The sequence below is a fragment of the Podarcis melisellensis genome (genome assembly GCF_964234715.1).
Source record: "Podarcis melisellensis genome assembly, chromosome: 16".
NCBI lineage: Eukaryota > Metazoa > Chordata > Lepidosauria > Squamata > Lacertidae > Podarcis > Podarcis melisellensis.
In genome coordinates this window covers 7,731,132-7,744,787 of record NC_138533.1, presented here as the reverse complement: position 1 = coordinate 7,744,787, position 13,656 = coordinate 7,731,132, and the positions used below count along the sequence as shown (strand labels likewise).

Genomic DNA, 13,656 nt, shown 5'->3' with positions numbered 1-13,656 from the left:
GTAGTGGGAGGGGCCAAGGACAAAAGTGGGCAGGACAACAGCAGGCTAGATTCTGCACTCACTCTCAGACCTCTCTCTGCCCAGCATCCAGACAAGCGAGAAACACAGCCAAGCAAAGGCATAAACACTGGCTATAACATGGTTGCCCGTGGTAAGAATGCCCCCCCTCCAGATGTAGGGGACAGTAGGGAAACCATGCCCTCAAACCTCCCCACAAGCAGAAAGCTAGTATATCGGCCAGCCTTCCCCCCTGATGTGCTAGCTTTCTACTTGCAGGATATAAAATAAAAAAATGGTATCAGTAACTGGGAGCATTCAAAAGCAGCATCGCCCCCTCCCACTTCCAGCCTGAAGTGGTACGGTCTCATTCCACCCCTTCCAGCTTCCATGACCTTGTTCTTAGGCATATTACAGACCCAAGATCTGTGTGCCGTGAGAGAGGAAAGAGGAAGGAAGGGAGAACTCAAGAGCTTCCTGCTGCGACCGCAGTTGCAAGGCGGCACTTCTCCGCTGCAACTTGGAGGCCGGGTCAAATGACGTCAGAGCGCCGCACTGTTCCAACGCCCTCTATCCAGAAATGCTAGCTTTCACGTGCGCGGGGATTCTTCGCCTCCCATCCCATCGGAGTGATGGCTCCGACCTGGTGGAATGCTCTGTCCCATGAGACCAGGGCCCTGCAGGGTTTAACATCCTTCCGCAGGGCCTGTAAGACAGAGCTATTCCGCCTGGCTTTCAATCTGAATTTAGCCTGATATTTTATTCCCCTTCCTTCCCTCCCCCTCCCCTTTTTATGAAGATTACCCGCTCTGGGATCCCACAGCTAATTCTCCCCTGGTCTCCTCGCTGGCCCAAATAGGACTAATTTAGCCAGCTAGCCCTGGTGATCATCTGATGTTTATTGGATGGATTTCCCCCAAATTGATTTTATAACTTTGAATTTATTGTTATTCACGCTTTTGTACTGTATTTTGTGCTTTTTGTTGTTGTATCACAATTAAGTGCTTTAAATTTGTTGTTAGCCGCCCTGAGCCTGTTTTTCTGAACTGGGAAGGGCAGGGTATAAATAAATGTATTATTATTATTATTATTATTATTATTATTATTATTATTATTATTATTATTATTATTATCAACACACGTGGGAACCGTCCCTTTTGCGGGAACCACCTGAACTTGGTGCCCGTCAAAGACGCCGGTTTGCCACCTCAATGAGAAATATACCCAAGGGTCTAAAGCCCAAATGAAGAGATGCTTTTTTGTTGTTGTTGCAGGGGTGTGTGTTGGTTTTTGCAACCCCCCCCATCTTACTCCCCCTCTCACATGGGAAAAAAATGGGTTTTGAGATGGCACGCATATAAACGCATGGGTTGACAGCTTCCCTTCGCAGCTGCTCTCTCCTGTACAGAAATTGGGGGGTGGGAGCGCGGGAAAAGTGGACCTAGATGAGGCCCCCCACCCACAACTCCCCGCCTGGCTGATATCCAGCTGCTCAGGAGTTCAGTGTCCTTCCCCAATGCTCTCCAACGCAGGAGCTGGTCTCTCTTGCCTTCCCTCCAATGCTCAGCTGGTTTATTTTTAGATCTGGCTGCACACAAAAACACACACACACACGACTCCCACCTCTGTCACCACCTAGCTGTGCCCACTGAACACAATGCCCTTGCGAAGTGGCCTGCTCTGGGCCGGTGTGGGGCTGGAGAAGCATCTGCCAAGGTTGGGGGCAGCCGATTCTCCTTATTTTCCTTCTGGACGAGGCCTCGAAAGGACATACCTTCTCTGAATGCCGTTAGACAGGCAGCCAGGCAGGCAGCCGGATCAGGCCCGCCGAGGGCTGCCCCGCACTCGCTGCCCCCCAACGTACCTCTCCGCCTGTCAACCACGACCGAGGGAAGACCGGACGCACACACCGGCTTACGGCTCGACAGCACGCGGCTCGCGATCTCTCTGCCCTAAAACCGAAAGTTAAAAGCCGTTTTGCAACTCGGGTGAAAGGTCCCCTGTCCCATCTCCCCCCCAGGCACAGCTGTGGCGGCTACTCCCCCTGCGGAAGTGCCTTTTTTGTTTCGAAACAACATTTTGACCTGCGAGGAGGGGGCCCGCCAGGATTTGACGGCTGGGTCAAATCAGGGTGTGGGGTCAACTGTCCCTTTGCTTCCGCTGCCCCCTGCCAGAGAACTGCTTTCTCTCTGGTCCTCTTAAAAGGCGAAAAGTTCAGCAAAGGCCTGCCCAGACTGTACCACTTTTGGGAGGAAGAGGAGCTGAACTGTTGAACAGACAGCGTAACGGACTGCCTCTGAAAGCGGTGGGCTCTCCTGCGCCGGAGATTTTAAAACAGATTATATAAATTCAATTAACAACAACAAGGCAGGATCTGTAGAGGATTCTCCAGCTGGGATTCCTGCATTGCAGCGGGTTGACTCTCAGGCCCCTTGCAACTCTTCGGTTCTAGGATCCGATTAAATGTTCCCACGCTGCAGGCATGCATCTAGAACGGGGAAAGCCCCTAAATGCAGAAAGCTAGCATGTCAAGGAGAAGGCTTGGCAAGCACCGAACATGCAGCTCAGCAGGGAGAGAGCACCAGGGAGGCCTGTTTCTACTCTGCTTCTGACAACCGTCCCCATCCATTCCCCCCCCCCAAAGACAAGAAAACACCATCCAGATACCCAGCGCAACAACAGGAAACAGCAGGAGACGGGTGTTCCTGGTTCGCTTTTTCCATGCACCAGATTGCTGTCGAAAACACCACTCAAAAGTCTTTGCCTGAGCTCACGGGACCTCAGGAAAATGCATGCAGCAGTCAGGCGCTTAGCCCACCTAGCTCAATATTGCATACACTGGCTGGCAGCACCTTTCCAAGGCGGCGCTCTCTCCCAGCCCGGCCCGGAGATGTCGGAGACTGAGACCACCTGCACACTGAACTGCAGCCTCCGTCTAAAAAAAAAGCAACGCAAGGTTCTAGTCCTCATGAATCTGAGCAAAAGAATGTATTGCACGAAGTCGGGTGGTTGAGCCACGTCACTCAGTACTGTATACACTGACTGGCAGCAGCTATTCCCCAGGGCAGGGGGAAATTTCTGCCTGGAGACACCAGGGATTGAAGCTTCTGGGAGACTCTCTGCCAGCAAAGCAGGGGCTCAACCACTGAGCTTCTGCAAACAGCAGCGGCGCTGCCAGCTCCTCGAAAGCCTCAGGGCGCAGGCAAAAACACCCGAAATATTTCAATATGCGCATTCATAAATATAGAGAGGGGGGAAATTAGGCCAACTTTCAGAGCGAACGTGATCCTGGAAGAGAGTAGGGGATGCCCCATAAGCACCCCCAGACAACAGGGTGGGGAAGCATTCTTGGCCCAAGGGCCACAATCCTTTCTAAGCAACGTTCTGGAGTCCGCATGACACCGGTGGGCAGAACAACAGACATGTATTACAGGCTACATTCTAGGCAGGGGGCGGTGCTAATAGGCAGGGAGTGGGCGTGGCTTAGGGAGGGGTGTGGCCTGAGAAGGGTCCCAAGGACCAGAGAGGGGATCCGGAGGGCCGCATCCAGCCTTCAACGGCCCCTCTCCCAGCTGTAACAACCCTCCTGAACAGGGAGCGAGCCGTCCAATGCAGAGAAGCACTCGCCCAGCAGGGATGTGGCTTCCGACAGGGGCGACTTACTTCAGGATCCGTCCCTGGCACCAAACTTCCCTGAAGGCTCGGGACCGCAGGGGTGATAATCGCACTGCTGAAAGAGGGGGGCGGGGGGGGCAGCCAGCGGAGGAACACTCAGTGCTGCCTTCCAACTCAGGAAGGGAGCGAAGAATTTGCACTTCCCTTCTGCGGTGCCAGGATGAGGGCAGAGAAAGTGAGGGAGAAGGGAGGAAGCGAAAACTCCCAGAGCTCTGGGAAAGGGAAGTGTGACCGGAGAAGACCAGGGTGGGCGACACCCTCTTTGAGCAGAAGCCAGGGAGGGGAAGAAAACTGGGAAGTCCCGGTTCTGCTTCTTGCTGAGCAGAGGGTGAAAGGAAGGATCTCTTCGCGCCCAGAGAGAAAGCAGGATCTTGCCAACGCAAAAGAGGCCTGAATCGCGCCTTGCAAAGTGCTGAAGGGAGCCCGTCTAGCACAGCGTCCTGTCCTCACAGCGCACAATTGCCCCTAAGAACCAGGATAGACTGGACCGGGACCTGGAGGTTCTACATGAGAGTCCTATAACTGGATCAGGCCAAGCAGCCCAGCAGATGCCCCAAGGGCAACTCCACAAACAGGCAGTGTTTGAAATTAGCCAGGCGCTAGGCGCATTTTGGATGCGGGTGGCGCTGTGGGTTAAACCACAGAGCCTCGGACTTGCCGATCAGAAGGTCGGCGGTTCAAATCCCTGCGACGGGGTGAGCTCCCGTTGCTCTGTCCCTGCTCCTGCCACCCTAGCAGTTCGAAAGCACGTCAAAGTGCAAGTAGATAAATAGGTACCGCTCCGGCAGGAAGGTAAACGGCGTTTCCGTGCACTGCTCTGGTTCGCCAGAAGCGGCTTAGTCATGCTGGCCACATGACCCGGAAGCTGTACGCCAGCTCCCTCGGCCAATAAAGCGAGATGAGTGACGCAACCCCAGAGTCGGCCACGACTGGACCTAATGGTCAGGGGTCCCTTTAACTTTAGGCGCATTTTGAACCTGGCTATTGGCCGCTTGCGACCGATATTCCAGGCCTGACATGTTCACCATCTGGAGGTGCATGCCTGGAGATCCTTGGATCGGAACTGTTTCCGCAGGAACAGTGAACAACCTTATAGCTAATTGTGGTTGCTTGTTTTCACTTATCCCACTCCACTGCCCGGATCACGGTTGTGAAGAATTTCCCTGCATTATGAATGGTCCGTTCCGCCATTAAGAAAAAGAGGTTGAAATAGGCCGATATATAATGTGGACTGTCCCTGGATCACGTGACTTTTCTTCTTTAAGTTCTCAAAGCTCTTAACCTCGCTCAAGGAGGTCATCTGAACTAGCCAGATGTTTAACTGATCATCAATCACATTATTTGAAAAATAAGACTTTAGGATTGTCTACCCCCAAAATGTTGCAACTAGGCATTCAGTTTTGGGGACTGCAACCTTGGTTTAAGGAGCTACAGTGGTACCTCGGGTTACAGACGCTTCAGGTTACAGACTCCGCTAACCCAGAAATAGCACCTTGGGTTAAGAACTTTGCTTCAGGATGAGAACAGAAATCGCGTGGTGGCGGTGCAGCGGCAGCAGGAGGCCCCATTAGCTAAAGTGGTGCTTCAGGTTAAGTACAGTTTCAGGTTAAGAACGGACCTCCGGAACGAATTAAGTTCTTAACCCGAGGTGCCACTGTATTTGGCGCCAAGCTTATATATCTCAGTTTCTAACACGGCTGTTGAACCTCTTCCCTCTCAGCCGTTTGTTAGGCTGAGGACACCTGGGGAGAACCCAGAGGTTTGCAGAAGTACGAAAACCCCTTAGGAAACCACTAAGAACAACCGCCCCTGCCCTTCCTCAATCATCTTCCTCATCGTATCGTTATTAACGAAAGAAGAACATCAAAGTAACCCTTCCGGATCAGGCCCAAACCCCAGCTGGGTTAGGCATCCTGTTCTCACAGTGGCTGACCAGATCAGGTCAACGGCTGTCTAGTCCAGCACCGCCTTCTCACGTCCAAGTCAGTGGCCCTGCAGCAGTGAGTTCCGCAGTTTAACAACACGCTGCGCGAGGAAACCTCATCCTCTGTGAAAAGCGTCCCACCTCCTTTGCTGAATTTATATTACAGTGGTACCTTGGGTTACATACGCTTCAGGTTACAGACTCCGCTAACCCAGAAATAATACCTCGGGTTAAAAACTTTGCTTCAGGATGAGAACAGAAATTGTGCTCCGGCAGTGAGGCGGCAGCAGGAGGCCCCATTAGCTAAAGTGGTGCTTCAGGTTAAGAACAGTTTCTGGTTAAGAACAGGCCTCTAGAACGAATTAAGTACGTAACCAGAGGTACCACTGTACGTCGTTCCATTTTTTGGAATGGCTTTTTATGCATTTTATTTTTTTAAAAAATTGCATTTTATTTTGTTTTTTTAAAAAATAACTATTTTAAAAGCTGCATTTTCTATTTGCCACATCCCGTCTCGGAAACTCCTAGCGAAGGCAAATAAATAAATAAATGCATCTTATGGAATAAACGAAATAAAGAAATTCCAGGGAAGAAACTGACACGCAGCTGGAGGACGACGACAATGGGCTCTCTGTACAGCCGCAGCCATCCCCCCTCGCCCCCAATATTTTTCCTGAGACAACAGCTGTCTGGGGAGAAGCCATGGAACAGATCGGGCCAGATATTAATCTGGGTATTAGACAGCGAGATGCCACTGCTGGGGATAGAAGTTAAGTGATTTCAGTTTAGAGAACCGAGGAGACCGGACAGAAGCTTATAGAATTCTGTCTGGCAGAGGGGGAAAGCAGTTAGAGAAAAGTTTTCCTCTCTATCTCATGAGCCCAAGAATTCGGGGGGCACCTGTTGAAGCTGAAAAGGGAAGTTTCAGGGCAAACAGAAGGAAGGACTTCTTCGTGCAACTGCGGAACTCACAGCTACAGGAAGATGGCCCCCAATTCAGATGGCTTTCAGATGATGAGACGGATGGAGGAGCAGGCTAGTAGCCATTATCAATCCCATAATCTCCCTACTTCTGAATTCCAGTTGCTAGAAACCGCAGGAATGCTAGAAAAATGCAACCTGTGTTGCTGCTGTAGTGCAACTCATGCAACACGTCGGCGATTAATATACACAGAACAATAATTATACAAACTTTATCAATCTTCTGAGAAAAATACAAAACGTTAAACAAAGCCACAAAGACTTGCGGACTACCCAGCCTAAAATGAACTTAATAATGTCTTGTTTCAGTATATTTTTCAAATGCTTAACTCAATCTTTTGGATAAGTTCATGAAGATACCAACAAAAAGTAAGTTCAGTGATATTCACAATACCGAGAGATGCTAGGAGAGTTGTAGATAGAGACAGGGTGCTGGCGTTTTGCACCTGTTTTGCCCTGGCAGTCCAAGTACCGTATTTTTTGCTCTATGAGACTCACTTTTTCCCTCCTAAAAAGTAAAGGGAAATGTGTGTGCGTCTTATGGAGCGAGTGCAGGCTGTGCAGCTATTCCAGAAGCCAGAACAGCAAGAGGGATCACTGCTTTCACTGCGCAGCGATCCCTCTTGTTGTTCTGGCTTATGAGATTCAGAATATATTTTTTCTTGTTTTCCTCCTCCAAAAACTAGGTGCGTCTTGTGGTCTGGTGCGTCTTATAGAGCGAAAAATACGGTAATCAAGAGACCGCTGTTCACCCCCAATGGCTAAGCAAATCAGTCTCTTAATCTTAAGCCAAGAAAGAGTATTCTCTGTAAGACTGAATATCAATATACGTATCAAGACTTTGAGATTAGACCACTGAAGAAGTCCGGAAAACTATCTTGGGAGTGTGCTACCTGCAAGCCCCAGTAAAAGGACCCCATCCGGGGCGAACAGCGGCCTCTTGGTCACTTGGACTACCAGGGTGAAACAGGTCAAAAAGCTGAAACTTACCGTATCTAAAAGACGGAGTTAAGCATTTGAAAAAGCAGACATTATAAGTTCATTTGAGGCTGGGTAGTTCTCTGTGGCTTTGTTTAACGTTTTGCATTTTTCTCAGAAGGTTGATAAAGTATGTATAACTATTGTTCTGTGTATATTAATGGCCAACGTGTTGCATGAGAAACCGCAGGAAGGCAGACTGTGCTGTTGTGCACGGATCCTGCTGGCTAGTTTCCCATTGGGGCATTGAGTTGACCCCTGCTGGACTGGATGGGCCGTAGGCCTGATCCTGCCGCCGGCCTCTGCTGCTTTTATTCTGATGCTGAGAGCTGGGAAGAGTCTCGGCACCCCCTCCATCAGAAGCGGAGTGCAGAGGAGACAGCTCAGCTCTGGGCAAGACGGGAAAGGGGAGGGGGACATATATAAATTCAATACATAACAATAAAACAAATCTGCGGCAGCTGTTGGCCGCGCCAGAGAAGCCAGGTGTTGCCCCGAGTATCGGGAAGTGAGAACCGCAGAGGAGGAAACCAGAAATGTTCTAAAAAGCACCAAAATATTTTAATAGGCGGGGGAATAAGCGTCCAGAAACGGAAGTGCGGAACCTAATTCGCACTCCGGAAACAGAGGACACGCACCCCTCAGCCCACAGACACCTGCCAGATTTGGAACAACACGTCTCTGAGGTGGAGCAAGAGGGATGGGGGGCTGTGAAACTCCTAACTGGGGCTGGGGCAGAGGAGAAGCTCTGTGGGGTGTGTGAAAGCAGAGAAGGAGGGGAGGGAAGGCCAGTCGAAATTTTGCAAGGGGAAAATCTGAATGAATTTGATGCTGGTTTTCGAAAAGCAGAAAAAAATTAATTGGCAGAAAAGAAGAAATATATATTGTGAGGGGCTCCAGGAAAAGTGTGGCGGGTGCAAGGCAGTTTGTGGGTGTTGCAGAGTGGGGGTGGGGGTAAAATAAATGTGGAATTTCCCCTCTCTTGGGTGGCGCTGTGGGTTAAACCACAGAGCCTAGGGCTTGCCGATCAGAAGGTCGGCAGTTCGAATCCCCGCGACGGGGTGAGCTCCTGTTGCTCGGTCCCTGTTCCTACCAGCCTAGCAGTTCGAAAGCATGTCAAAGTGCAAGTAGATAAAGAGGTACCACTCCGGCAGGAAGGTAAACAGCGTTTCCGTGCGCTGCTCTGGTTCTCCAGAAGCGGCTTAGTCATGCTGGCCACATGACCCGGAAGCTGTACGCCGGCTCCTTTGGCCAGTAAAGCGAGATGAGCGCCGCAACCCCAGAGTCGGCCACGACTGGACCTAATGGTCAGGGGTCCCTTTACCTTTAAAAAATATAAGCCTTCTAGTTCAGGATATCATGGGGAGAAGATATAAAGGAATGCAAACCAGAACTGAGATTTCAATCGTGGGAATAAGAGGGAGAGATTTGGGGATGGACTTGGAAATACTGGGAATTGAGGCCTCTAACTGGTTTTGACAGCGGGTGGGTGGGTGGAAAGCCAGTAGCCATTGCAGTACCCCCCCCCAAACAAACAGACAAACAAAACAACAGTTCAAGGTCTCCATTCCTGTCGCCTCCCCTGTCTACTGTGTCAGGGAGGAGGAAAGCAGACTAGGAACTGGGAAAGGGGGGGGGGGAGAGGGCTGAAAGTGCATTTTTTTCCGGGGGGGGGGAGAGATAAATAAGACTCAAAGGGGGTAAAAATACAACAGGAGGAGCAATCACAGGAAGACGCACTGAGAACCGGCAGAGGATCCAGTTCCTAGCAGAATTGGCCCCTGTCTGGAGAAGAAGTGATGCAATCACTGGCTGGGACTGCCAATTTATTCTTATTTATGGCGGGGTGTGGGGGGGGGGAGGAGGAGAGGGGGGTGGGGAGGGGGGGAGGAAAATGTGCCCGCAGGAAAAAAGGGGGTGTTAAAAATAAAAGAGAAAGAGGGAGAGAAGCAGAGTTGGGTTGAGAGTGTTGTTGTTTTTGAGAGGGAAGGCAAATTCCTCTTTGCAAAAAAAACGGACCTCAAGGGGAGCGCAGAGGCTGGGTTGGGGGGAGAGGTGGGGTGTGTGGGGGGTGGGGGGGTCTCTGTCAGAAGTTGGGAGGGGGGAAGGGCCGGGATGAGAAAGATGGGCTTGGGAAGGGGAGAGAAAATGAAGGGGTCGCTGCTAAGGGAGAGGGAGGGAGGGAGGGGAAGGAAGGAGGCGAAAGGCGAGGCGCGTTGCATCCCATCGCCATGCATTGCATTGCATTGCATTGCATTGCATCTAATGCACGCGTCTCCTTACCTGGGCAAACTCCGGCGGTGGCTGCGCTGCCGCTCCTGCTACCCTCCAGCCCACGCCATAGCCTGAGCCCGGCCTGCCTGCGCTCAGCTGCTCAGCCCGCTCCTCCTCCTCCCCCCTCCTCCGCAGAGGCGGAAAGTGCGCCACCTGCCGCAGAGGAGGACCCTGGAGAGAACTCAGCCCACCCCCCCGCCGCCGCACTTGATGCATGGGATTCAGGAGGGGAGGGGAGGGGGGCGGACGGGAGAGACCTGTGGCGCCCTCCGTAGAAGCGTAGGATCTCAGAGTGGCGGGGGGGGGGAGAGAGGGACACCCCCGGGTCATCCAGACCAACCCCCTGCACTGCAGGAGTCTCAGCTGAAAGCATCCATTGCAGACTCGCCCCCCCCCCAACTTCTGCTTAGTAACCTCCAAGGAAGGAGAGAGCCCACCACCTCGCGAGGGAGACTTTTCCACTTTGGAACAGAATGTTTTTCCTGATGTTCAGTCGGAATCTCCTTCCTTGCAACTTTGGAAGTCCTGGGTTCGAGTACTGCCCTCCAGATCAGGAGGAGACAAGCTTGTTCCCTCTTCCGTGGGGCAGCCAGTGCCGGATTTACGTATAAGCTAAACAAGCTATAGCTTAGGAAACCCACTGTCTTGCGCCGCCGCAAAATAAAATAAAATAAAATAAACAAAAGAAAAAAACACCTGGATGTCCATTTCCAAAATATAAGATAAAAAACAAATAAAATAAAACCTACATACAGCCGCAGTGTTTTGTGTTGTGTAGGTCCATAAATAACAATATAGCATATATTCAACACAAAAAACAGCAACAATTTGTTGTTGACAAAGGACAGCTGGACATATAAAGGGTCCCATTACCTTCAGTAGCCGAGGGCCTCATCTAACCTAAATCCGGCCCTGGGACAGCCTTTCAGATATTTGAAGATGGCTATCATATCTCCTCTCAGTTTCCTCTTTTCCAGGCTTAACATACCCAGCTCCCGCAACTGTTTCTCATAAACAGGCATCCACAAACTTTGCCCTCCAGAAGTTTTGGGACTACAACGCCCATCATCCCTAGCTAACAGGACCAGTGGTCAGGGATGATGGGAGCTCACCCCGTTGCGGGGATTCGAACTGTTGACCTTCCGATCGGTAAGCCCTAGGCTCTGTGGTATAGACCACAGCGCCACCCGCGTCCAGTTTGGGACTTACCCTCCTGTTATAAGAATTTTAAGGTCTCAAATATAGAATAAATATTCATAAATGCACACATATCTAAATATATAAACCATGTGTCTGAAATAGTCCAGGAGAAAAACCCTGAAGTCATTTTGACTCTCCCAATGATCTCAAATGTTCCTCTGCAGTAAGGAAGGCAAATAGGGAAAGCCTTCCCCTTGTCTTTTCGCTTACAAATCCTATCTTAAGGGCGTATTTGTGTATGAATACGGTGACCATGTGACCTGGATTCTGGAACTAAAGAATTAATCATCACAAAAGAATGGCCAGGCTGCCCAGCTAATGCAATCAGACAGGATTTCTGCTGTAGACTCCTATGATGTAAGTATGCTGATTTTGGGGTGGTCTTTGGCTAAGGGGGTTGGGCAATGTCAAAAGTCTTTAAAGGTTCCTGCACACTTTTAATCAGGGTCTCGCCCTCCTTGGAAAGGAACTCTGCCGCAACAGAAAAATAAACATCTGCCTTGCTTTTCACTGGATCCAGCCTCTGTCCATTTTTCGCTGACCAATCATGGACTTCGGGGACTCGGAGTCCTTTGGGAAGTTGGGCAGAAAAAGCCGAACCCTGATTTTTACATCAATTTCCAGAGCAAGAGAAAACAAGCTTGCTCCATTTCCCATGTGATGGCCCTTCAGATATGGCTATTGTATCGCCTCTCCATGTTCTCTTCTCCGGGCTAAACATCCCGTTCTCCACAAAGGTTGGTTTCCAGGCCCTTCATCATCTCGGCTGCCCTCCTTTGCACACCTGCCATCTTGTTGATATCCTTCTGAAAGGCAGTACTGCCTCCTAAAGGTGAAGGTACAGGGACCCCTGACCATTAGGTCCAGTCATGACCGACTCTGGGGTTGCGACGCTCATCTTGCTTTATTGGCCAGCTTCCAGGTCATGTGGCCAGCATGACTAAGCCGTTTCTGGTGAACCAGAGCAGCGCATGGAAACGCCATTTACCTTCCCGCCGGAGCCGTACCTGTTTATCTACTTGCACTTTGACGTGCTTTCAAACTGCTAGGTTGGCAGGAGCAGGGACCGAGCAACGGGAGCTCACCCCGTCGCGGGGATTCGAACCACCGACCTTCTGATCGGCAAGTCCTAAGCTCAGTGGTTTAGACCACAGCACCACCTGCGTCTGGTGGTAAAAAAAGGCGCCAGGCAGCTGAGGTCAGACTGAGGCCACCCAAATGGTCTTCTTTGGCGATCACTCATAGCCGAATAAGATTGTCTTCCATAAACACCCAAATGGTACAGCCTCCACTGTTCCCAACCTTATTCTTTTTTAAAAAAAAATCTTTCATTTATACTTTTCTGATATATACATTTCCCTGATTTCACAATCATTTTGACATTTTAAAACTTGACTTCCTTCCCCCTGTTTCTGCGGTTCCTTAAATTTATTTTTAATATCCTCTGCATATCCAAATTCGCTTACTCGTTTATCTACTTTAAATATAAACTCTTATGCAACTGCAGGTTATTTCAATAATCCTGCCGGTGTTTCTATTTTACTTCCAAAGTGTTCGACAACCGAGGTACAACTGTATATCATTTCCCAGTAAGCCTTAACCTTACTGCAAGACCAAAAATTCCCAACCTTATTCTTAACCCTCAAGTGTGTGGCAGGCTCTTTTGCAGAGACTAAGTGCTGGAGGGGAAGCACTCTGTACATACTCAATCACACCCTGCCGTTCCTTTGCCTTCTCCAATGCCAACCACATAATCTCCCTGTTAAGTTGTAGGTGAACATAGCAGACGACATAGCGATTCTTTGGACAGCTCTTGTTTATTCACAGGCCAGAACAGAACTGAACTGAAGGGTTCAGCCAGCCTGCTTATATAGAGCTCCATTACAACGCAACAGTAACCACTTTCTGTAACTATCCAATCACTGAACGTCACTTTCAATCCCTTATTTGCATATGCGGACCTGAGTGAAAACTATCTACCGTATTCCCCTGCTGGCCCAGGGTGAGAACTTCAGTATATAACACTCCCCATTAGGAATTTCCCATTGCATGGAAAGTAAATTCCTTTCCCAGTAGGAAACACATTCCGAGTAACTTCAAAGGTTACATACTGTATGTGCCTTTACGACACCTAACAGGCAATGCTCCAAACCTGGGCAGCACAGCTTTGGCCTGGTTCTTGGTGTTTTTTTGGACCAGATAACAACCTCGGAATATGAAAAGGACCCATGAATTATCACCAATATTATCTTAACTTTTATCCTGCCTTTTCCTCAGATTGGTGGCTTCAAGGCAGCTTATGCAAGTTGAAATGACACAGATAACATAGGGGGTGGGGAGCTAAGACATACAAAAGGCAACTGTTAAACAGCAATTAAACTCCAACGGAATGAAAACAAGGCACAAACCAAATCTATTTAAAACTAATGAAAGGAAAGTGAGCTGGTCTCAGACTGCCATCTAGTGGTGTGATGAAGTAGCAACTACCCCATCGCTTATCTACCTATCCTATAACACAGGCATTCCCCAACCTGCAGCCCTCCTGATGTTTTGGCCTACAACTCCCATGATCCCTAGCTAACAGGACCAGTGGTCAGGGATGATGGAAATTGTAGTCCAAAACATCT

The 13,656-nt window shown here is 49.9% G+C and overlaps 1 protein-coding gene across 3 annotated transcripts in view; it reads right to left on the bottom strand.

Annotated features, from left to right (window-relative positions):
* The window catches only part of DENND4B (DENN domain containing 4B), a 58,479-nt gene extending 48,529 nt beyond the window's left edge, over positions 1–9,950 (bottom strand). For 2 of the 3 annotated variants that reach the window (XM_081891300.1, XM_081891302.1), the window contains exon 1: positions 9,839–9,950. The gene's annotated coding sequence lies outside the window, so the exon portion shown is untranslated. Of the gene's footprint in view, positions 1–1,861; positions 1,950–9,838 lie in introns of those variants that run through there. The other variant, XM_081891301.1, reaches the window with a different exon arrangement.
* Between the last annotated feature and the right edge of the window lie 3,706 nt (positions 9,951–13,656).